Raw genomic sequence first — 23,955 nt, forward strand, 5'->3', positions numbered from 1 at the left:
ATACATTTACTTCCATTCTAATAGTTACTTTTCTCACTCAAAGTCACTCTGAGCTTTAAAGTCACATAGATATAGATTTAAATCCTGATGTGTGACCCTAGAAAAGTCGTTGAATTTCTTGGAGTCTTAGTTTTTTATCTGTAAACAGAGTAATCATACCACTCTGCAAGATTACTGTGAAAGTGAGAGGTAGTACATGGAAGCCATTCAATACATGGAAAGTATTACCACAGCACAGACAGGACACAGACCATCAAGATTAAAAAGGGAAAATAAGCAGACAAAAGACACAGAGAACAGGCACTCAGGACCTATCTCCAGGGTAAGGGATAATTGGTAGTAGATCACCTTCACAAAGACTGAAGGAAGTAACTTCCCTTTAAGCAATTCAGTTGATAAAGTAAAATTTGAGTATACTTGCAAATAGGATTTCAGGTAATAACATTTAAAACAAAACAAACAAACAAACAAAAACCAACAAGAAAGAGGAGTAGATCCTGTACAAAAAAAGAAAACAAAACCCAAGCCATTACAAAAGATTATGCTCTGAGCCACACCAAGCCAAATTTATTCACATGGTAAAGGAGGAATTGATGTTTGTATCAGAACCTATCTGCGTGTCATATATAATGCAATATCCACAAAAGCATGTTAAACCAGACATAGTTCTTTATCCTATGTTGTGGAGGAGTCATCTCTGTGACTCTATTGTCTCAAAGAAGCTCTAGGTTAAAGAATCACTCTGGTAGAACCCTAGACAGTGGACATCCACTGGCAATTGCTGTCGAGAATCTAACGTGTAGTGTGGGAAAACAAATAGATAACAGACCTTAGAGAAGATCACGTTAGCTAGGCCTCCAGCATTCTTGCGCTCTGCATTCTCAAGTAATGTAATTTCCCAGTCCAGTAGAGGTTCATAGCTTTTCCACGGTGGAAACACTAAAGACCTAACATGAAAAGGAAAAAAAAAAAATTAGGAAAGAGAGAGTGGAAATGATAGCACAAATAGCAAGAGTACAATCTAAAAGAGTCTGAGAGAGGATCTGCTGTGCTAGCGCAAAAATCTCCATGAGCATTTTGCTCCCATATGTTGGAGTCTTCCATTCTATAGGTCCCTATCTTCACAGTGCACTGCAACAAAAACGTAAAATTTATGAAAATAAAACCTATTTTTTGCTAGTTTGTCTTTTGTACATAAATTTTGCAGATAAAAGCTTGAATTTAAAAAATTCAGTCAGAAACTTGCAGTTTTAAGATTTACTTGGGCTTCCCTCGTGGTGCAGTGGTTGAGAATCTGCCTGCCAATGCAGGGGACACGGGTTCGAGCCCTGGTCTGGGAAGATCCCACATGCCGCGGAGCAACTGGGCCCGTGAGCCACAATGACTGAGCCTGCGCGTCTGGAGCCTGTGCTCGGCAACGAGAGGCCGCGATAGTGAGAGGCCCGCGCACCGCGATGAAGAGTGGCCCCCGCTTGCCACAACTAGAGAAAGCCCTCGCACAGAAACGAAGACCCAACACAGCCACACATACATACATACATAAATAAAAAAAGAATGTAAGCAGACAAGAATAGCATTAAAAAAAAAATAAAAAAAGAAAGATTTACTTAATTCCTATTTACTAAAACAAAATCAGTCTTTTGGAGAGATCCTTCAAAAAGGTTTTCATTCATTAAATGTTACTATGTTTTTCAGAAACTGACTGTAAAGACTGCTATTAGAATACAGAAAAATATGCTTATGACTGTATTTCTCATTTTATCCCATGTCATGGTGTTTTAATCTGCTATTATTACTTGAATAGCACGCAATGGATATTTGTTAAATAACAGGAAGAATTGGCTAAGGAGTTTCAAATCCTTTCATGATTTCATAATTTATCATTTCACGATAATTAAGACCAAGAGCTCTAAGATCAAATGGACCTAATTCACTATCTGTGTCCTTAAGCAAGTTTTTATAACTTCCTTAAGCCTCAGATTTTTTTATTAAGAAAATCTCAATATATAATTACTTCTTCCATTGGGTGGTCACTTAGATTAATAAGATAATTAATATAAAACTCTTAGCTCAGAATCATGCTCATGTTTCTAAAGTGCTAAAAAACATTAGCTACTAAAAATTTTACACCTCATCTTAGGCAAATAATGTACACAAATCTTTAATCTGCCTTTTTGGCCATATAAGGTATATATTAAGCCTTTTTGTGATAGTATCAAGTATCTGGTCATTGCAAAATGACATGCTTTTTCGTGGAGATTCGTGAGACTCATTGACAAACAGATGAACAAAAAATGTCTCAGAATCTGACTTGTTCATGACTTCATGGTAGCTTATTGGTAGCAGGAGACGGAAGTGGATTCAGTAGCAGAGGCAAGAGCACAGAGACCAGGAGAGAGAGAATAATACACTAAGAGGAAAAAGGGAAGGCCCATTTTCTGATGCTGAGCCTCATACCATGTTTGACAGGCACCACTGAAAAAGCTGGGTCATCCTTAATAACAATTACCTGGGAAGAAAAGGATGCCCCTCCCTTTTTTTGGCAGGGGAGGGGGAGGGAGGGAGATGGAAAGAGGAGAAAGAAGCAGAAAACGTCACTATACACAAAATGGAGATCAAGGTGGGCCTGCGGGGGGCAGTGCGGTATAGTGGACAGAGCATGGCCTGTATAATGAGACAGATCTAAATTTGGTTTTGTAGCTGGGTTATTTGCTCCCTAGGCTAAGTACCTATTGCTCTTTAACAATTTGTGCCACTCTCACTTTACCTTTGTAATGGTAATAAAAATTCTAATTATAAAATACATAAATATAAAAATTATAATTATAATTATGTCATAGGGATGTTGTGAAGATATAATGAAACAACAATGCTGGTTGAGTGCCCAATCCATTTTCTGGTCTTAGAAAATACTTCTCACACACTCTGCAGGCAAGGAAGGTACAAAAATCCTTGCTGAAGCATTGTTTCTTGCACTGGTTTAGTCATTTCTTCCATAAGCATTCCTGGAAACTGTGGGAGATTTGTGTTGTGTCAATTTAGCTAAACTGGGACTACATTTCCCAGAATCCACATTTCCCTCATGTGATCAGTTCTCAGCTAGCTTCTGGTGCTGAGAAGGTTGGTGCAGCACAAGGCACTGTTGCAGCTCCTGCCTGGTGGTGCTGACCCCCTGGCTTCTTGGCTGGAGGGTGTCAGCAGCCAGATGCTTAACTCCTCCAGATCCTACTGCATCTCCTGCTCTGAGTTCTCCAACTCCTGGCCCAGAGGTGTGTTTAGCAATGTGACAAAGGGGCACCAGCTTCTCCTGAAGAAAACCCTCATCATCAAAGTTTGAAACTTGGAGGCAGTAAGGAACCCATACAGGTTCCAGTTCATTCTTAAGGGTTCCAGCTCAGACTTGCAGGTTCCAGTTTGGCCTTTTTTTCCCCACTCTACAACCATCCTCCCTTCCCAACCATCTGCCTGTGGACATCAGGTTCCAGCACTAGACTCAGACACTAAACTTCACATACACTGTTTCTCCTGTTTCCATAACTGTGTAAGGTCAAAACTTTATGATAAACGCCTATTAAAAAATATATATCTATATATTTATAGATATATTCATATATTTATCCTGGTCATCTTCTCTGATAATCTGATAAGAGCCTTAACTGATACAGTGGGCTCTCTCTCTTTGTTCCAGGAACTATGTTATGGACTGACAAAACTGATGAATAAGGTACTGACCCTATAGTTACAAAATTATCACAATTCTTAAAGGAAAAATCAGCCTTTGCTCACCATATAAGAAATTATAAAGTTTCTACGGATTTGCCTACTTTGGACAGATCATATAAATGAAATTATGTAATATGTGACCTATTGTGTCTTTTTTTTTTTTTTCACTTAGCATGCTTACTAAGTTTATCCACATTGCTGGATATATCAGTATTTCACACTTTTATGACTGAATAATATTCAATTGTATGGATATATCACATTTTGCTTATCCATTTATCCGTTGATGGACATTTAGGTTGTTTTCACTTTTTGGAACTATATAGTTCCAAACTAGATAGTGATAGTTACACAACATTGTGAACATACTAAATGCCACTGAATTACACACTTTATAATTGTTAATTTTATATTATATAAATTTCACTTCAATAAAAAATTTTAAGGTTATGAAGTTATAAGGTTGGTTTCCTTTAGTTTAAAAAAATTTACATGTATCTATAATTGTTCAGAGTGAAATTGAAGAGACTCCATTAGAGTTTATGGGTGCTGAACCAGTAAAAATTATGTTCATTAAACTAGATATTTTCAGTGATAAGGTCAGATGTTTTCCACATTTGACTCCAATCTTCTACGTATATTATTCTTTGCTCTGCTATTTTGCTATAAGCTTGTCACTGATTGGCTTCTTGACATGCACATAAAATCAATTAGCATTCAGTCTCTGAGAATAATTCTCTTAATAGATTACTGCTTTCACCATTTAGCCAACAGAAAAACATTTCTTTCCACACCACCCCATACTTATATAGGAAGGCATTTGGTAACACTTATCAGCTTGCACATGCCAGCAATTAGATGTCAATAGAATTCCTATGTTCAATCCCTTGTATACAAGGAACATATTAGCCAAAATTTCCAGTCCTCTCACCATTTTCTGAACTCAACAATTTTTGTCCCTTACATCGGTTAAAGGCCCACATCTGCCTCCAAACTTCCCCTAAAAAGGGGAGAGTATGAAAGTAGATTTCAAGATTGAGGATATGTCAAGCCAGTTCTCTTTCCCTCATGTTTCAGGGAGTACAATAAAAAGCCAGTATTTTCCTTCAACTGCTAACTCCGCTTTCTTTTTTTTTGTTGTTTTACTTCTTTTTTACTCCAAAGATCTAATATGAATTTCATTGTCTTACAGATATTTCCGACCCCATCTCCCTCCATTATCCCTCTCTTACACTATACTACAGCCACACTGGTTTACATTTGGCTCCTAGAACATGTAAAACTCATCTCCAGCTCAAGACCTTTACAGTTGTTGCTCCTTCTGCTTGAATATTCTTCTCAACAAGGTAATTTTTTCATCATTCAAGTTTCAAATCATTTAGTACCTTTTCACAGTGGGCTCCCCTAGCTATAGCAGCCCTTTCAGTCACACTCACCACATTACCCTATTTATTTTTTATTTTCTGTTTCCCAAAAGTATATCATATATACTTAATATAGGGAGGACTCTGTCTGTCTAGTTGACAGCTGTTTTCCCAGAGTTTTGAACAATGCTGGAGCAGATAGGAGATGTACAATTAATATCTTGACTGACTGACTAATAAACTAACAGGTACTAATCATGCTAATAAATGTAAAATTGCAATTTGATTCATAGTGGTGCCATCCTTGTAACAGAGGATGCTGGAAAAGATTGGGTATTTGTTTCTATATGCATGTATGCATGTATGTATGTATGTTGGTTGGTTGGTTAGGGTTTTTTCGAGGCAGGGAAGGAGCAGGTTATAAGTTCAGTTTTGACATTTTCATTTTGAAGTATTATTGATGTCCCAAGAAGTGATATCAAATAATTTTGTAGATTAAACTGAACTTAAAAATTAGAGGTGTGTATAGGGATAAATTTATGAGACATCTGCTTCTCAGTGCCTATTATATGTGGGCATGGATAAGATCATCCAGGAATAGCAAGAAGAATAGGAAGAGAGGACTGGAAGTAGGAATGGATAACAATGGAAAGGAAACAGAACAGGAGTGGTCAGTGAGGGAGGAGGGTAACCATGCAAGCGTGGCACGCTGAAGAAGAGAGTTGTTATGGACTGAGTATGTCCTCCAAAAATCCATAGGCTGAAGTCCGAATCCCCAGTGTAATGATATTTGGAGGTGGGGCCTTTGGGAGGTAATCAGATTTAGATGAGGTCATGCAGGTGGAGCCCCTGATGGGATTAGTGCTCTTATATGATGAGAAAGAGACACCAGAGCTTTCTCTCTCTCTCTCTCTCTGTCTGTTTAAACAAAGAAGAGGTCATGCGAACACACAGCAAGATGGGGGACCTCTAAACGCCAGGAAGAGGGTTCTCACCAGGAACCAAAACTACCAGGACCTTGATCTTGGACTCTCAGCTTCCAAAACTGTAAGAAAATACATTTCTGTTGTTTAAGCCAATTAATCTGTGGTATTTCATTACAGAGCCCAAGTTGACTAAGACAGGGGTGTTTCAAGAAGGAGAGAATCAGAAACATGTATAACTGATTCACTTTGCTGTACAGCAGAAACTAACACAACATTATAAATCAACTATACTCCAATAAAAATTAATTTTTTAAGAAAAGGAGATTACTGTACAATGTGTTGAGATGCTGCTGAGCCTGAAGTAAAATAAAGACTGAAAAGTATTCACTGAATTTAGTCACGTAGAAGTATGGAATATATATATGGGACTTCCATATATATATGTAATATATCCTAAAACCATTTGGTGATATGCCTTACTACAACTTCACAACACTGTGAATTTATGTCCTATTTATATTTCATCCTAACTTTAAGATATTTATTGGAGACTCTACTACCTAACTAGCTTATTCCTGTCTTTTTGTTCCCTATTTACTATGTTTCCTACAGGAGCCATTTTACATGTCTCTATATGTAAGATTCTCTACATGACTCTCTCTCATGTAAAGATCATTTGTCAAGATTTCAGTGACCTTGAATCGTTCAAAATGTCCATGGATCACTTCTCCAGTTTATAACACTTACCAGTTCAGCCCTGCTGTATTGCAAACTTTAGATCCTTATTTTAGATTTCAACTCTATAGGAATGCTGAGCACAAATGACCATATATTCTGTTTCGAAAATCTTTTTTTGACAAGTTCTGGGGGTTCCAGGCATATGCCGAACAGTTGAGAAACTGTAGCCTCTCCAGCAGTTTTCCTTCACATCTTCTATTTAGGTGCTCATATTCTGGGTGTAGAGGACATTTGTTACATAGGGCAGTTCCCCACCAACACCTCCCTTTCCTTATTGGGAGAAACCAGAGATCGTTGGATTACCATCCAATGATCTTTCTTTTTTCTTTGGAGCACCATCAGCCAGAATAGAAGCAAATGTTCCAGTCTCAGTCAACCAGAGGCTCCAACATGGGACAGTGACTCTTTAGCAAGGGACACAAAACAAAAGGGACCATTTCAATTCATTCACAGCAGCAGCAGCAACAACAGCAGCAGCAGCTCTACAAGATTCTGCTTGGGCTAAAGACTTGACTTCCTCCCTCTTGGCATAAAAGAACAGAAGTGCCTTGGATCACACCCAGTCTCTATTCCTGGTTTTCTGTCCTCCCATTGATTTTGTGATGTCCTTGGTATCCTTGCAAATTTATACACTTTTTTTCTTTTTCTTTTTTCCTAACATTAGCCAGGTAGTTTTTGTTACCTGCAATCAAAACATTCCAAACTAATAGAGAGGGAGGTCTTCACATGATGGACCCAAGTAAGAACCTAGTAACCATGGTGAGTGGCTGAGCTGGCACTTCCTGACAGAATTATTTGTTACTCTTGGCAGATTTCAAGGGGGAAAAAAACCCACTGCTTTGCCAGAGCTTCTGTTGCCAGTGACTATCACTCTGGGGGCATTCTCCAGAGAAAGAGAATACTGGGGGGAAAAAACCCAGCACTGCAATTTAGATTGCCACTCCATTTAATAAATAGGGAAATGGTGTTACTTTACTGGTAATTAATTTTTTTAAAAAGCCCACGTAAAATGTCAGCTGGACTCTGTTTATTGGAACATAACAACACATTAGACAAACTTAACCTTGTTGATTTACCCGAGACAGCTAGGCTGACAAATTTTAATTGAGCCTGTTACAAAGCTGGCTCTGACTTGTAAAACTGTCTATTTTGAGTCAAGACTAAGTAGGACTATATACATATATATGTATTTTCCTGCCTCTAATGAGAGAAACAGACATATGAAAAAGTTGTTTATCCTTTGAGCACCAAACATCATACTGAGTCCCTTTGAAATGTTAAAATTTGGAGCCATTGGTCTGTTATCTACAGAGAGAAAAACAATACTGTGGGTTCAGCAGAAATGGATAGGAGGGTTTGAAATGGGAAGAAAAACACCAATAGGAATGATAAACTGGGTTTTAATGACAAAGTCACTTTGCCAACTGTAACTCGGGTGCTGGGTAAGCTGATCTGACTTCATTAGGTGATAGTCAGCCTCCCAAAGCCATCATCAGGCTGGAAGAAAGCCATATGTGTTAGTCGCACAAATGGACATTGATTTTTCAATAAACTGGAACCCAAAGCCAACATCACTCCAATGATATCTTTTCTCAGGAGAGAGGATTTCTCGCTCACGCCTGGCACCATGTCTCAGCTCTTATATTACAAGAATTACATGGGTGAAGCAGAGTAGAAAACATCACCTCACTTAAGTCATGTGATAAATGAGGCAATTAAGTCAATTAGATGCACAGTTACTGAGTTATATCTGTTTTGCTTTGTAAAATATAATTTTAAATAGGATCATCTGTCTTACCATACTTGATGGCATTAGAATTCTGTGGGGCAGAAAAAAATGTGGTTCATTACTCTATAAAAACAGTGCCTACTCTCTCAACTGGATAAAGTAACCTTGCTCTTTAAGTTAGAGGTTGTTATCCCTTAACTCTTTCTCTGTAAGAAGGGAGGACACATTTTGTATTTGCTAGCTGTCTGCATTTCTTTAAATGAATGGCTTTTCTACCAGTCATCATGTGTTTGGGGGATTAGTAGACAGAATGTTAAGTTTTTCAATGCATCATTTACCAGATGCATCTCTTTCTGGAGGAAGAGAGAGAGCGTAGTTGAAGAAGATTTACGTTATTCTGGGAAGTGTCATCTGAGTGACTTTGTAGTGAAAAGACGAGCAGGCACCCTTGTCTAGGAGAATAGTGCCAGGACCTTTAAGTGGCTTAACTAAAGGTGTTCACCACCACTGTCTCCCCTTGGTATGCAGAACTTGTCACTGGGGAAGAGGCGTATACATCTACAGAGGAGACAAGGAGGTCTTTCCAGTGACCATAATAAGACCCTTTGCTTTTGGAGGAACACTTCTAGAACTTCTGACAGATTGTGATGGTCCTGCCTAAGGTGTGTGGACAGGTTAGGACACCAGGAACCACCATGGGAAACTAACCATGAATGAAGGTAATACTGGACTGGTGGACAAGGCTAGGTTAGAGGCTTATCAAGAAATTGCTTATGAGCCAAATTATGTTTCCTTTGTTTTAAAGTAGTGAACCAACTAAACTCAGCAAGTCATTTAAAAGTTAGAGGACTTCCCTGGTGGCACAGTGGTTAAGAATCCGCCTGCCAATGCAGGGGACACAGGTTTAAGCCCTGGTCCAGGAAGAACCTACATGTCACTGAGCAACTAAGCCCGTGGGCCAAAACTACTGAGCCTGTACTCTAGAGCCCGTGAGCTAAAACTACTGAGCCTGCGTACCACAACTACTGAAGCCCGCACACCTAGAGCCCATGCTCCGCAGCAAGAGAAGCCACCACAGTGAGAAGCCCACGCACCACAAGGAAGAGTAGCCCCCACTCGCCGCAACTAGAGAAAGCCTGCACACAGCAATGAAGACCCAACGCAGCCAATAAATAAATAAATAGATAAATTTATAAAAAAAAAAGTTAGAATATTTCACATATAAATATGAATTACTTTGGCCAGGACACATGCTCTACAATTTGCTCAAAAGCCTACCACTCACATATATATTCTTACTCTCCCTGCTTCACTCATTTCTTTAACTTTCTGGAACACAGAAGGTGGTTGAATTCTTCATCTTTTGCCAAGATGGTTGCGGGGAGAGGCTACCAATTCTGTCACAGAATGGAGGTGAGACTGGAAGCCCCTTTAACCCCGCCACATGGGAGTACGGTTGAGAAATTTTGGCTGAACATGTGGAGAGAAACTGAGTTGTAGCCTTGAGAACATCCTTAGTTGAACTGGGCGTGTGAGTTGTTACCTCACACACAAGGGGTGGGGACCTAGCAAGGGCGCGATTGCAGGAGAGGACAAGGACATTAAACATGGATTTTTAAGGTATAATTGCTGGTCAAAGAATATATAAATCCTAAGTTTGAAAAATATTGTCAAGTTGACCTCAGAAAGGTTGAACCAGGTTATATACAAACCAACAGTTCATGAGAACACCAGTTTGCATACTAGTCAGCAATGGCTATTATTGATCTTTTTAAGTTTTGCTAACCTGACTGGGAAAAATTGCTGCTTTGATTTGAATTTTCCTGAATACTGGTGAGCTTAAGCATATTTTCCGATGTATGCTGGCCATTTTTATTTTTTCTAAGAACTAACAGTCTATAACTACTGTTCCTTTTCCTTTTTCGGTTATTTGCTTTTCCTTATTGAACTGTTGGAACCCTGAGATGCTTCTCCTTTCTCTGTCATATTTGGTACAATGTTTTCTTCCAGTCTGTTAATTGCCTTTTAACTTTGCTGTTGCATCCTTCATTGTGCAGAAATGGCTAATTTTTATTTAGAAAATCCATTAATTTTTTAAAATGATTTTTGTGTTTAATGTCTTTCACAGATCCCCTCAGCTCCACGACTGCCAAAGTAATCTCCTAATTTCCTTTAATAAAGCTGTTGGTGTTTTACATTTGTATTTGATTATTTAATCATCTGAAAGTTGTTTTATGTTTGCTATGAATAGAAATATAACTTTTTAAAATAAATAGATATCAGATTACCTCAACACCATTTTCTCATTATTTGAAATTCTAATTGTATCTTAAATTAACAGGTATCTTCTTGCTTTTGGGTTCATTCTGAAATTCCATAAGGCAACTTCCTTACTGGAGATATGGGGTTGCTGATTACTCACCATTCTTCTCTCTGATTTCTCAAAAAATGATAATAGACACTTAGAGTCTGATAAGGATGACAATGTATAGCATCTGGTTTACATTGGCTGGGTACTGTCCAGTAACCTCTTGAAAATATAGAACTTCTAAAATATTGTATAAGAGGATGTAGTCTGGTCTGGAGCCAAAGTGAGGCTTTCTTTTTCTTCCCTACAGATCTAGATCTTAGGATGTAACTGTGAGGAGGATGAGATCTGCAAAGCAATTACTCAACCAGCTTAAGGAGGAGAATGCCAGCATCCCAAACCCATTTTCTCAGAGTATTTACCCCAATAATATCTCCCCCTACAAGGAGAAGCAGAAATTCTCTCTTCTCTAAGGAAAAATACAAAACAAAGGAATGACCATCCTTCCCAACATACACTCTCATTGTTTATCTTTCTCAATTTTTTCTTTTTAGGATACCTTTGCATGTTTTCTCTTTGAGATGAATTTTAAAAGAAACTCGTAACTTTGATTTGAAAAATCTTGTTGGGATTTTACTTAGAATTGCATTCAATTTACATATTTATTTGGGTATAATTATCTTTACAGTATTGAGTTTTTTTGTCCTGATGCTTTGCTATATATACTTCAGCATAGTCATATAATTTTCTCTATAAAGGTCATGTGCATTCTGCTAAGTTTGCTCATGGGTTTTAAATACTTTTTATTGCTATTGAGTCGGATTTTTTCTCTTTAATTTTTCTAGTTAGGTTCTTACTTGTAAAGTGGTTGATTTTGTATGTTGACATTTTATCAACCTGCTTTGCTAAAATTATTGTTACATTCCATCTCTCAGACAATTCTATTATATGCAAGTAATAAAAGTTTGAGGCTCTTATCCTAAAATTTCAAACTGTTTTCTTTTATTGCCCTGTTGCATTGGTAGATGTCCAGTTTTAGTAGCCATGATGGTGTTAGGCATTCTTATTTTGGTCAAGACTTAAGTGGGAATGGTTTTAATGTTTCACCATTATGATGTTTGCTAAGTTTTTCTGACAATTTTCTTAACTAAATCAGGGAGGAACCTATTTATTCCTAGTTTGACTCTATTAATAATGGTATTGATTCATGAGAAATTACTTTTTTGTAATGAGATAAGTGTATAATATCTCTAAATGTGTTAATCTGGTTGAATTATATAAACAGATTTACCAATGTGAAACCATTATTACACTTCCAGAATAAATCCTGGTCATTTATATTATTCTCTGAAAAAGTTGCTGGCTATAATTTGTGAATATTTAACTTGAGATGTTTGTACTTAATGTTTGTAAATGAAATTAATCTATAGCTTTTCCCATTTTTTGTGTTCTTTTGTTTTCTGGTTTTGTAATAGAGTTATTCAGATTAATTAAATGAGTTTTAAAGTTTTTTAAAACATTTTTAATGCTTTGGTAAGTTTATTTAACAGAGTAATTATCTTTAAAAGTTGAATAGAACTGGCTTATAAATTCGTTTTGAACTAGTGTCTTTTATAGGGATAGATTTTTAATATGGTTATTGATGTATTCAATTTTTACCTCTTCAGTCATTTAAAGTAATTTATATTTTCTTAGAGAATCATTCACTTTTTTGTTTTTATTATGGTTTTCTTGAGCAAAAAGTTATTCATAAATTTTTGTCAAGATTTCTTGACATTCCATACCCCTGGTTATATTTTTCCTTGTTTCAAATTACTTTATCTTCTCTCTTTTTTCTCTAATACACTTACCAAAGAGAACAAAAAACTCATTTTATTGATTAAATCTATTATACACTCTATTTTATTAACGCCCACTTCTTTCTTCATTAATTGAGTCCTGCTCCCACTTCAGCAGGAGTTCGTCCTTAGTGTGTGCTTTACTGGAAGTTTTTGAGAGCCACACTACAGCACTGTGAGATTATTTATGTGAGATTCTATCAGCTTATGAGAGCCTTTAAGCAATCATTGAAATTAAGGAAAATCATGTAAAGTTAAATACAAATCACATTATCTCTGGGTAGATAGAGCTTGTGAAATCTTCTAGTCTAACTGTATTTTTTGTTTATTTATTCAAATAATATTTTTGAACAAAAAATATGATTCCCTATGTACTGCCTGCTATGCTATGCACTGAGGATATAGCAATTAACCAAATAAACATGGTTCCTCCCTTCATAGGGCTTCAGTCTGATGGAGGAAACACATTAAACAGACCAATAGCTCATGATAAAAAGACAAACATAAATAAATAAGTGAATTTTAATTTTTCTATGCATTTGGAAGAAAGAAAAATGTGCTATGAAAGAGAATAATTTAGATGGAGAAATCAGAGAACGTCTCTATGAGGAAATGACATTTAAGTTGAGATAAGAATGATGATAGGTCTTAGGTAGGCAAAGAATGAAGGGAGGGCAGTGGGGGTGAAAGGAATGGCACGAGCAAAAGCCTGGAGATGAGAATAATTCTGGCTTGCTCAAAAATTAAGAATGAGATTACACCAAATTAAGCTGTGGAAGAGAAACAAAGCTGAGATGTAGGCCAAGATCTGAGCTTGATGGGTCTGTAGCTACAATCAGAAGTTTTGGATTTTATTCTAAATAAGATGAGAAATCACTAAAATGTTTTCATCTGGGGAGTGTTACAATATAATCTACCTTTCCAAAGACCCATCTGGCTTCAGGGCAGAGAACAAATTGGAGCAGAGCAAGGGTGGAAATGAGAAGAGTAGTTAGAAATTGTTGACATAACATGCAAGAAATAATGGTGGCTTGGACTAGAATGGTAGAGTCAGGATGGCAAATGCACACTGATTCAAGGCATTTTACAAGATAAAATCAGTATGACTAAGTGATTACTTCTTTCACTGTGGTAAGATACACACAACATAAAATTCACCACTTTAACCATTTTAAGTGTACAATTCAGTGGCATTTAGTACATTCACAATGCTTGCAACCATCAATCACCACTATCAAGTTCCAGAATATTTTCATCACCCTAAAAGAAAGAGTCATACCCATTAGGCAGTCATTCCCTGTTATCGGCTGAATTATGTCCCCCCCCAAATTCATATGTTGAAGTCCCAACCCCCAGTACCTCAGAAGATGACTGCATTTGGAGATAGAATCTTTAAAGAGGAAATTAAGATAAAATGAGGTCATACAGTAGGCTGTAATCCAATATGACTGGTATTTTTATAAGAAGAGTAGATTAAGACATAGACATGCACAGAGGAGAGATCATACGAAGACAGAGCAAGAAAACATCCATCTACAAGCAAAGGGATAGGGCTCAGATGAAATCAACACTGCTAAAACCTTGATCTCAGATGACTAGCCTCCAGAATTGTGAGAAAATACACTTCTGTTGTTTAAGACACCCAGTTTATGGTACTTTGTTATGGCAGGCCTAGCACACTAATGCACTTTCCATTCCTTCCTCCCCTCAGCTCATGGCAACCACTTATTTGCTTTTTATCACTATGGATTTGCCTATTCTCAATATTTCCTATAAAGAGAACCTTACAATACGTGGCCTTTTGTGTCCAGCTTCTTTCACTTAGCATACTGTTTGCAAAGTTCATCCATGTTGTAACATGTATCATTACTTTGTTCCTTTTTATGGCTGAATAATATTTCATTATATAAATATATCACTTTTTTATTCTTCAGTTGATGGTTGATGATGACTTTGATGTAAGGAATGAGAGAGAAGAAGGTGTCAAGAATGACTTCTAGATTTCTAGCTGGAGAACCTCAATGAATGGATGACATTTATTGAGGTGGGAATGAAAGTAGGAAGAGTATATTAGAGGGAAGATTTGGAAAGCTTATGCCTACAAAGGGTTAATGACTAGTCACATGGCCAAGGCAGGTCTGTGTCCTCCCATTCTATTACCCTCTCTCTTCCTCTAACAAATCAGCATGGGTGAAATAATCTAAACCATTTTACTGGTTTCACCTTTTCCTATCTATCAAGTGAAATTATTCCTGGTCATTTCTAGCCCTGTATATGCCCTCTGGCCAATCAAAACGTTCCTGAAACCAACTAACAAAAACTACGAGCAAAGACTTGCAATATATGAACACATAACTGGGTTTAAGTACTAAGCCAGCCACAGTGTTAAAATTCAATCAACTAACCAACTGATCCTTTCTCTTGGTCTCCCAGAACATTCTAGTTCATTTTAAACAGTATTTTTTCTAATTATGAAAATAGTATGTACACCTCGTTTTAAAATTTGGAATATACAGAGAGGAACATAAAAATAAAGTGAAAGCTGCTTATGATCTCTCCACTTATAGATAAGCACTATTAATATTTCTGAATTTTTTTTTCTATAAATTTTACAGAAATATCTCTCTAAATTCAGGGGTTGTATTTCTAAAAGAATTGTGGTTGGCAAAACAGCGATTGGCATGCTCAAGGTGCTGTAGGAAATATAGATTTAAGGAGAAGTGCTAAACTGTACTGAATTAGTTTTAAACATAGCAAACAGAAATTCTAGAACAGGTTTCCTTTTAAAAAAAATCTTAAATACTTGTTAGAAAGCCCTTGTCTAAATCACTTTCTTCTTCAGTTGCACAGGAAATATTGTTCCAGTGTCACAACCTGACAGGGTTTTTACATGCAGACTCTATCACTTTTTATATGCAGACTCTACTACTTTTTAAACAAGTTTTTATTGCCTTGATATGTCTTTTGCATTCATGGCTCTGCATCATTTGTTTTTGCAATTAGTGGCAAAATGTTTGAGTACTTTATCACCCATATCCCTTGCCTTGTCCCAGCCTCCTCACAATTTATCACTGGGCTTAAGAACACATTTCTTTGAATGTAGCCTTCAATTTCTCCTATGAGAGGGTGTGTTCTCTTTTCTTTGGAGTATCCCATAGACTGGTTTACATGATATATAGGAGGAGCTAACAATAATCGTGGTTTTCTTTTGTTTAAGAGAATCTAACAAAAATGGGAATGATAATCATCTTGATCATCATCAACAGCAAGAACAGAAGCAGCAGCATAGAATGACATTTTCCAGATATTTAATTGATATGCTAATATAAAACTAAGTTACCTAAAAGTCAAAATTTTCTAATTTTTTTATGTTTATACAGTTGAAATCTATTGTTTTTGTCATCTGTAGTCTTCACTTAATATCCTAGAAGAATTTCTCCTGTGTGATTAAAAGTTAAGAGAAGATATAGTCTTTCTTTGAACAGTGTAAAGAAGGATTGATGCATTTCATAGTCTAATGCTTTGTTTTTGCAGTAAAAATATAAATGGCTGTTAAGGAACATCCTCTCCAGGAGAAAGGCAGCATGAAAACTGGCTTCCTTTTTGAAAACTACATGTGGCCAGGGTCAAAGAACTATCTACTATGATCTCTTTCAAGGCTATGGTGAATTTCCGGTGCCACTGCAAGCTGGTGATAGAAAGAATAAAAATAAAATGTCTAAACTTGGATCACTGTAGCTTGTTGCAACTCATCTATATGAATGTACCCTTAAGTGCAAGTCTTATTAAAAAGAAAGGACCTAAGAAGGACTAGGCTGATCCAATCCCATGGCTCCAAAGCCAATTAGCCATATTTGGTCTCATGGCCAAGTGAAAATAAAATGCTGATCAGCACAGAATGACAGATTTTGTGGCAAAAACACAAAGTCAAAGTAACTGTCATTACTTGTCAAAATCCCATCTTGCCACGAGGTAATGGTGGAAACATGGCTAGAGTTTGAGCCATTTCTGGAAAAATGTCATCTGGTCAGATTGCACATGATTCATTGGTTTCAGAAAAGGTTAAAATACTAAGGTTGTTTCAAAACTGACTTCAGCCCAAAATCAATTTTTTCACATTAAATTTAAGCTACTATATTTTCAAATATTTTTTAGAATATTTTATAACGTAGTACTTCTAGCTTACTGATATGCATAATGCATTTTATATATTACGTTTCCTTATTTTAAAATAATCTGTTTTATTTTGGAAGATTAATATTTTTATGTTCATGGTCAGTATCTATACACTGTGTTTAACTATTTAAAATTTTATGAAAATAAAGGTTTGAGTGACTGTTTGGAATCACTGAGATGGAAAGAAGAGAAACTATATTATATTCCCTTCCCTCCAGGCTGGGTCACCCTAAACCATACCACAAATTGTCTCCTAGAAACTGTATTCATCTCACAAATTTTACCTAAGGAAATTTCTTATCTTCTAGCCTAGGAAAGTGAGATTTTGGATTCAAGAGATATATGATGATATATTTCACAGCTAAAAATTAAACTATAAATCCCAGTAGCTGGAAGGAATAATTAGTTGGCCTTTGAACAATGTTTTAATTTACATTTTGGTATTAACTTAAAATTTTATCTCAACAGCTGTAAGATTTTTCTAGTCAAGCGCATGAAGGTTCATTGCTACTTTCATTCAGTTATTCAACAACTATCTTGTGCCAGCTGTTGGTGTTAGCAGAGCAAGCAACATCATCATTCATTCGTTCCATAAATATTCACTGGGTACCTACTGTGTCAGGCATTGTTTTAGATGATTGAGATATATCAATGAAAAAAACTGAGACAAAATTCCAGCCCTCAACGTGCTTACATTCTGATTGGGGGGAGGAGGGGAGTTAAATAAAAGATAAACATAGTATGTAAGTATATTATGCATTTTGTTAGAAGGTCAAAAATACTATGTGAAAAAATATATAGCAAGGTGGTCAGGGAAAGGATTGAAATTTTAAATAGAATAATCATAGAAGGCCTCATTGAGAAGGTGACATGTGAGCAAAGACTTGAAGGAGAAGAGGGAGTGAGCCATGTGCATATCTCCATGGGCAAAGGGAGTAGCCTATACAAAGACTCTGGGATAGGACAGACTGGGCCTGGCATGTTTGAGGCCCTGAATAGAGGTCAGAATATCTAGAAATGAGTGAACAAGAGGAAGAGTCAGAGGAGATAAGGATAGAGAAATAAGGGGAAAGATCATGTACAAGCCCATTGGAGGATTTTGGCTTTTATTCTGAAGGAGATGGGCAGCCATCGGAGGGTTTTGACTCAGGGAGTGACATGAGCTGATTTAAATTCCCTGAAAGTACTCCTACAAAGGGTTTTGGTATCCTGTACATGCTCTCCAAGTTTACTGACCTCCCACATTCCATTTCTGCTATCCAGTTCTGATATCTTTCCCTTCTCCTCGGTGCTAATTCTCCCTTTGAATACCCTCCCTTTTCAGTATTTCACATTCACTATTCCTTCACCTTTCACATGAGTCCTTTATAATTTGTATCTCCTTTTTAAAAGTCAGTTTATCATTTTCTCTACCTATTATTTTGTTTTTATCCTTCTTTCAAATTATTTTGCTACTACAATACAACCAAAATGGAGAATGTTACCTCACTGTCATAACTCCCCATACTAAACTATATTCAGTATCACATGTTCCCACCCGTTTCCAAATGAGTGACATTCTCTGGAATGAGTATCTTAACAACTGTGAATAGTATTGTCCTAGGTAATGGAGCAAAGACCTAGGCATATTCACCATTTCCTAATGTATTTTTAACTGCTGTGTCACAGCCTCTGAGTTTCTGTGTAACCTCTTCTAAATTTAAAACTTTCTGCTATTTAGCTCCCTGAATGGCTAAAAGAAAAAAATGTGGGTTTTTTTTCCATTTCATTTCCATGTACTCTGAAAAGAGAATAAGGTTGTGACCAGAGTTACTTTAAAGAACTTGTAATATTGGGTAGAAACAGAAACAACGTTCATTTGAGCACTTTGTGACTTGTTATGGTCCTTTAATTGGGATTTCAAATTGTTTATTCAATTTAGATGGCAGTGGAAGATTACATTTTGCAGGAATGTCTATTGTACTTTGGCAGCTGTTCAGCGCCAATATTCCAACTTCAGTAGACAAGGAAGAGGCCTTCTACAAAGGGACCAGAATTGCAACCACATTCTGGAAATTTTTAAGCAGATCCAGGTTGCACCTTGTTTTAGTTTCAGATTGCCCAGAAGATACTGGGATAATAATTCAAATTCGAGTAATTTATTTGGCAAGTAGAGGCAACACCACAAGAAAAGTGGGGAGGTAATACAAGAAATGGAAGGCAATCAATAAAGGATATACTATTCCAGCCACCACAGTGGGCAACTGAAGCTTATTCCCACAAGGGGACTCTGGGAAATGGTATAAAACACATGCCTCAGAATTATCCCACCCAAGATGCAAGGGGGCTGTGGGCATATATATATATCAACTTTCAGATTCATTGGTCAAGAGCTGTTCTGTGGGTATTATTAACTCAGTGCTTCTAGTATGCCACTTTTCGAAATTGGGGGTAAGGAGCTGAAGAAGACAAGTCCTTGGGCTAATCTGGAAGTTAGAAGTCTGGCAGAGCAAATTGAAACATTTGAGTGATCTGATAGCATCTGCTACACATCTTGATCCACCTCCCCTCCAGGGTTGCATATATTAACTCACAGATTATCTGCTGCACAATTCCATGGAACACAATGCACACAGATGACAAGGTGAGTGGTGCCCCTCTGGAGTCATGCAGCTTGACCATGCCTATCTGGGGCCCAGTTCAGTCCACACAACTAATAGTTGTTTTGGTACTTATGACATTAAACAGTCAACTTCTCTCATAAACTTCTCCCACAATTAGTTCTCATCATAGTCTACAGACAAGGCCTGACTTCAGCCACCATGATTCAATTATAGATATTTCTGAATAACTTCCATTGAGACTGAAGCTGAATCTTCAGACTTATTAACCCTTGTCTCTTTAGTATTATTACTTTTCACTAACTGGCCTGATCAATCAGACATATACAATCCATTACAATTAGTATGATGCTCCTGGAACCAAAGTGAAGACTGATGGGTTACAAAAGGCAAGATGAAAAGCCAAGAAAAGTTGTTCCCAGTATAATGCTCTTTGTATCTTGGGCCATGCTCTCTTTCTCTACTAATATGGGAAGAAACACATACCATTATTTAACAAATTCATGAAGCACAAACAATAACCCCTCTTTGATGTTGGGTATAGTCACATGAATAAGGCACACTCTCAGCCCACATTAAGTTCATGGTATATGAAAAACACAGCCATGAAAACAATTGTAGAACAACAGCTGGTAACAACCGTATTGAAACAACAGTCGTTAATGAGGGGTGCTAATATAAGTTTGCAAATTCCAGGCATCAGTATTTAACTGTAATAGTCAAGCTGGATTCACATAGCCCAGGCATCCATGTTTAACAAAGTCTTTAACTTGGGACTTTGTGAAAACAATACGAAAATTTGAATATGTTTGAACTTATTCATTGACATGGGAACTATACAATTTGCCACACCTGAACTTAAACCAGGGTATTAATAATAAGCCAAATACCATCCAGTAGGGCTCTGATATCAGTGTTTGGCTATTCCTCACTTAAGGAATGACCAGAAGAGTGGCCAAGACAATAATGTCTATTCTGATCTCAACTGGATTCTTCTTCTTCTAGGTTTGCTGATTTTCTGTGTCTCCCAAATTTTCTTTTTGTCCCATACAATCTACCCTGGGATTGTGTCATTCTGAGAAGTTACGTGAAGTGTGTTTGAAGTAGAATCTTTATCACTTAGTTGCTTTTGTGTTTTGGTTCCCTCTAATGTTTTCTATAAAATGCCTGCTCCTGTTGCTTGGCTGTCTCACTAAGCTGACTACTCTCTGGCTATGTTCGCCTGCCATAGTGAAGGATGGCTACATTCAGCTCCAGCTGTTCTGAAGATTTGCTTCCTAATTAGAGCCTGTGCTCAAAATGAGCCCCCCATTTCACAGTGTCAAGGCTTTTCCAATATACAATATTATTCAGCAGCTTACCACTTGAGGCTCAATTTCCTGAGGTCATGTGATTAAAAAAAAGCAGGAACTAGAATTTCCAGTAGATACTGAGTACTCCAAGTGTATACTGACTCTACCAGGTAGGTCATGGTACAACAGAAGAGTCTTACTTGATCTGTGTTTGAGAATAACAGAGACAGCTTTATAGGATTTTTAGATAGACTAGTTAATTCTCCAAATACTAGAATTTCTTGGATTAGCCATAGCATTAGCTCTCTGGAATTCCTTTCATGGAGTAAGGAGGATCCCTTGTGTGATTTCTTTTTTCAAAAATTAGCAACTTCAATAGTAGATCTTATAGCACTATGTAGATACCCCATGAGTTTTGAAAAAACTTGTTAAAATCACTATAAAGTATACTCATCACCATAAATTGGTCAATTATTGCCAATATTCCTCTGAATGCACTGCTCATTGCTGTCTTTTCCACCTAGTGACATGATCATAGAAAATAAATATGGAGTGGATCACTAGAATTGACTTTCTCCAAAAGATCTGTCTCAGAATTTTCCTTTTACTCCTTCACATGCTAAGCATCTATGCCTGGAACTAAAGTCAGGCTTAAGGAGAGAGCTAAAACAACAACTGGGGAGAGAGAACTTATACTTATTGTGCACCTACTATGATTTAGGTATAGCTCCTTATAACTATCTGATTTGATCTTCATAAAATTCTTATAGGCTATAAATTTTCTCTTATGGTTGAGGAAAAAAAGAATATGCATGTCTTTCTTAGGATTTGAATATATGTCCTTCAGACTACTGAGGTCATGCTTTTCCATTTATGTTTCTGCTACATAAGATAAGTGAAGTTGAAAAGTTGTATTTAATTAAATCTTGATCTTCATGTCAAAACCAGTTCTATTTGAAATATTCCAATTCATTCACTCAATAGCCAATATTTCGAGCATCTGCTTTGTGAGAAGTGTTGTATTAAACCTATCCCTACCCTGCCCATTCTCTATAATCTTTTTTTGAGAAAAGAAATGGTCTTGCTAAACTTCCCACATGCTCAAGGACATGACACTTTTACAGATTTGAAAGTTTTTAAACTTCAGAAGGATCCTTGTTGGTTGATCTCTTTCAGATATATTTGAGGTACAGGGAGGAAAGTTAATGCCACTGCTTTGTACATTTTAATTCTTTGACTTGAAACTACCAGGACAATAAACTCGACTGGCTCATTCCAATGAACCAAATATCAAACTGGGTTCCACCCCTCTGTGAACTTTGCGCAAAACAAAGAGTCCTCCTCAGATAAAAGATTGGTCCTAGCAGTGGACGGACACCCCAGAAAGCAGCTGTGCTTGTCCAGGATGAATCCATGACACAGTCTTAAATAGATCTACCAGCCAACCAGAAAAATACTGAAACCGTGTCTCACAATGCCAGAAAAAAAAAAAAAAATCTCATCTTACCCTGATTTCATCTACAATGAAATCAAAGATTGGATTTCTGGAAATATTTGGATGACTGAGTAGAATTTTATGCAGCTATCATCTCAATATTTGGTAACATTTAGACACAGCCTGAGGTTGCTACACTCAAGCCATTCCCTACAGTTAAAAACACTTTTTTTCTCCTCGCCCCCCCATAAAAATGGTCTCATTGTTCTTTATTTAGTCTAACAGAAGGATCCATGTACCAGTACTGCCTTAGCTTTGCTTGGCTTCAATTATACAAACTAACCACACTCAGTTGGATGGTAACTGCCGTAGCAGTGTGCCTGCCCTCTCCAATTCATGAGTGGAGTTTTTCCACCCTCAATGTCAGGTACAGGATATGAATCGAGGATCAGAATTCTCTAGTGCAAATGGGGGGAAGTTCCAATGAAATGATACTGCTTCTAAGATTAAGGTATACTAACCTGCTCCCTCATACATCATAATAATAAAAACAGCCAGATTTTAAATTGATTAATCACTATGATCCTGGCACTATACTAACTTCCTTACATATATTATCTCATTTAACAATACGGAATTCATCTATATTTTGTCAAATTCTTGAATACTTGAATATGTTTCTCCTCTCTTTTTTAAAATCACAGTTTGTTTTAATTCAGTTGAGCTGTTCGCCCTCTCCTGTTTGCGGTCCCTGAGGGCTGTCAACTCCCTGCTGCCATGCAATACCAATTACATATTTTCAGACCACTAATCTCTCTCCACCCCACCAGCTTTCCTGCTCCTGACCACAGAGTGACAACATCAGCTGCACCATGCCACGGAAAAGAGGACTCAACATTTCAGGGGAACCAGCTCAGCTAAGAGAGTTTCCTGAGTTGTGAAAAACCTCTTAGCACTTCAATGTTGTATTAACCTGAGCTTCACCTGCTTTTCTTTGGGTAACAGGGATCATTAGGCATGTGAACATCTTCCATCCAACCACAAAAAGAAACAGGATGATTGCTCTTGAACCAGGGGGAACTTCTCAGCCTGGCAACAAGGTGGTACAGCTCAGTGGGCAGTGTGGCTGAGTGGAAACCCTGTTTTCATGAAAGCCAGAAAACCAAGATACTGTGTGACTCTGAGCTAGTATTTAGCCTTTGGCTCTACCTGAGCCCAGTTGGAGGGGGCTTTTATTTATTTAAAAAAAAAATTTTTTTTTGGAAGGGGCCTTTTAAATTAGATAACTCCTAGCCAAATATAAAAGAAACTACTTCCAAGAATGAGCACAGGTCATCACCTGTCTCTGACAGTAATTCAGGTCATATATTTTGACCATATTCAACCAAGGCTCCTGTGGACCCTTATCAGGCCCCAGGATCCTTTCCTGTTTCAAAAAACACAGCTTTGACAGGACTAATGAAAAGTTTTATCTTATTATTCCAACTTTACGCTCACTTTAAAAACATCATCACTAAGCATAGGTATGATATTTTCTCAGTTTCTCCAGTGTTCTTTACTGTTAATTGGTCATTCTCTGGAACTTTGATCCAGATCTTGTATGGATCTTGAAGTTTAAAATAGTTATTACAGGATCATAGCCAATTACATTATGATTATTTTCTTATTTCTTTTCATTTTCCCCTCCTTTATTTTTAATCTAAAAGTATTTACTTTTCAAATATAATTTTCTCCAAATTCCTGGGTCTTAATTCTAGAGGGAACATGGGATGCAAAAGAAGTTTCCTGGTAATATCTCACAAACCACTGAATTCAGCCATCTTTCA

At 37.1% G+C, this 23,955-nt stretch overlaps 1 protein-coding gene across 1 annotated transcript in view; it reads right to left on the minus strand.

Annotated features, from left to right (window-relative positions):
• Positions 1-23,955, minus strand: part of EMC2 (ER membrane protein complex subunit 2) — a 392,876-nt gene that overhangs the window by 131,871 nt on the left and 237,050 nt on the right. The window contains exon 14 of the transcript XR_014236531.1: positions 830-947. The gene's annotated coding sequence lies outside the window, so the exon portion shown is untranslated. The remainder of the gene's footprint in view (positions 1-829; positions 948-23,955) is intronic.

This window comes from Balaenoptera borealis, assembly GCF_965194805.1.
Source record: "Balaenoptera borealis genome assembly, chromosome: 17".
NCBI classification, from domain to species: Eukaryota; Metazoa; Chordata; class Mammalia; order Artiodactyla; family Balaenopteridae; genus Balaenoptera; species Balaenoptera borealis.